At 41.8% G+C, this 2,500-nt stretch overlaps 1 protein-coding gene across 1 annotated transcript in view; it reads right to left on the bottom strand.

Moving 5' to 3' along the window:
* Positions 1-2,500, bottom strand: part of LOC122252591 (protocadherin-23) — a 45,561-nt gene that overhangs the window by 39,343 nt on the left and 3,718 nt on the right. The window lies entirely within an intron of this gene.

The raw sequence follows: 2,500 nt of genomic DNA, 5'->3' as shown, positions 1-2,500 counted from the left end.
AGGTACAAACAAACGGTGAAATGCAAATGTTTGAACTTCCGTTCCGATGTATATTAATATTGCCACTCATATAACATTCGCGTTTCTTGCATGTTTATCGATTTAGATTAATATAATTTGCTAAATTCTCACAGTAGACTAACAAACTATATAATTCCACAAAATTCCACCCCATAGTTCCGTCACTGGTATCACCATTATCTAAAGTATTTTTCGATCATATCGCATTACCATGGGCAGAGGTTTCCCTAAAAAAATACAAAAATAAATCCATCACTTGACTATAAACAATTATACATAAGCTACGTTTCGTATCAGAATCAGTCTGTTGAAACAATCTGATACTCGCACAAGAATGGCCATTTATTTTTTAATAATTACTTTTATTTTGATTCATGTCAACAGCAAACTTCAGAATAAGACGAGAAACCTTCAGGCCTTTCTCTGTCAATATACTTCTAATATGTATCTATCTGTGGTTTCCGTTTCAGACTCAAAGGAAATGGTGAGGAGACGCGCGCTCAAACTATAATGTAGAAAGGGTGTGCGGTGAACACACACACACACACACACACACACACACACACACACACACATACACGCGCGCGCGCGCGCCTTCATGTATGTATGTGCGTTTCATCGCGCATCTATTCTACAATTTAGTTTGAAAAATTGTCTTTCTATCATTTCCTTTGCGGCTGAAGCATAGACATATAAGGGGGTTGAAAGCTTTAAGTATTTCCCGTTTATCCGCAGCATGTCAACAAAGTTCTGATTTCAAGAACATGTCGGAAATACCGTGTGATGGCCTATACTGAGGTCATTCTTGACTGATTGGTTACATACGCCATGTTTCAAACAGTTCCATAGCGTATACTAATTAATTTCAATGTAAATTACTGAGATATGACTCACTGTTTATCGCAGTTAAGAAAATGCCTGCTATTCCGGTTTTAGACGCTGAAGTCCCGATATCTGAGACAATTCACAAAAAGGAATGTCCTTGAAGGGTAAACTTGTGGCGAATTCCTTCCAAAGAAATCTATATAATTTAAGGGATCAATAAGACACTGTATTCTTTATCCTTCTTCTTCTTCTTCAACTGGCCTCTCCCTGATAGTCATGGGTTGCCGGTTCGGACCCTCTGTCTCCAACTCCTTCGGTCTTGTGCAATATCTTGTGCAACTCCAACTTCCCTCATGTCTTCGTGATAACAGTCGTACAATCTCCGCTTTGACCTTCCTTGTCCTCTTCTCCCAATCTCCATTCGTTCCACTCTTCTACCAACATACCCTTCGTCCCTATGTTGCACGTGTCCATACCATCTTAACCGTCCCTCTCGCAGCTTATCTTGCAACCTTGGCACTCTCAACGTTCCTCTGATATATTCGTTCCTCATCCGCTCTCTCTCATCGTGTCAGCCCTGAGCACCACCTCGGCATTCGCATTTCAGAGACTTCCAACGTTCTTTCCTGAGTCTTAGTGAGTGCTGTAGCCTCCAGGTCATTTAGGATTGCAGGTTTTGCAATTGTTTTGTGGATTCCGCCCTTCACTTTGGCATTTACTCTTCCATCACACAACACTCCTGTAACCTTTCTCCAGCTGTTTCATCCAGCCTGTATTCTCTTCGCCACTTACTACCCCCTTGTTCCCTAGATTTTTCTAAACTTCAGCTGAAATGTTGTCAGGCCCAACACTTTTCCCGATCAACATTTTCTTCAAGGCAGCCTTCACTTCGTTTCTTGTGAAACTATTTACAGGCTCTCCTTCTAATGGTGGCATCTCTCTCTGTTCCCGTTCATTCTCGACATTCATCAGATGTTGGAAGTATTCTTTCCATCGGTTCTTTATCTCTTCGTCACTGATTAGAATATTCCCACTGGCATTCTTTGTTGTCTTTGCCTGATACACGTCCAGAGAATTTTTGTGTCTCTGCTTCGCGATTCTCAGTGCCTTGTTGGTTCCGTCTTGACTCTTTTCTAGGCTATTGTACATGTCTTCATAAGCTACAGCTTTCGCTTTAGCTACTGCCCGTTTAGCCATCTTATTAGCCTCCTTGAAAGCCTCGATCGTCTCCTCTGGCCTGTTGTGGTCCCCATCCTTCTTACATTCTCTCTTTCTCTTCAGTGCCATTTGCACCCCTTCGTTCCGCCACTGGTCTCTTTTCCCACTTTCTTATCCTCCGAGGTTTCCCCCAGCGTCTCCTTTGCAATTTTCCATATCTTGTCACTGACTGTTTCCCAGTTTCTGACTCCTTGTTCCAGTAGTCTCTACTATTTGCACAAATTCCTCTCGATATTCACTTTCCTTAAGCCTCCGCCATTTTGTCTCCCTTATTCCTTTTGGTAATGGACCTGATGATTCTGACTTTGATCTTGCATAATAGTCTGTGCTGTTTCTCTCCACAGATAAAACTTGGCAATCGAGTACATCTTTCAATTGTTTTACTCTGCATGCAATATAGTCTGTCTAAGTGCGGTTGTCGCCGCTTTTGTATCTA

The sequence above is a fragment of the Penaeus japonicus genome, unplaced genomic scaffold (genome assembly GCF_977035675.1).
Source record: "Penaeus japonicus unplaced genomic scaffold, GWHDUDI00000001_assembly GWHDUDI00000015, whole genome shotgun sequence".
Classification (NCBI taxonomy): Eukaryota; Metazoa; Arthropoda; class Malacostraca; order Decapoda; family Penaeidae; genus Penaeus; species Penaeus japonicus.
This window is presented reverse-complemented; position numbering and strand designations above follow the sequence as displayed.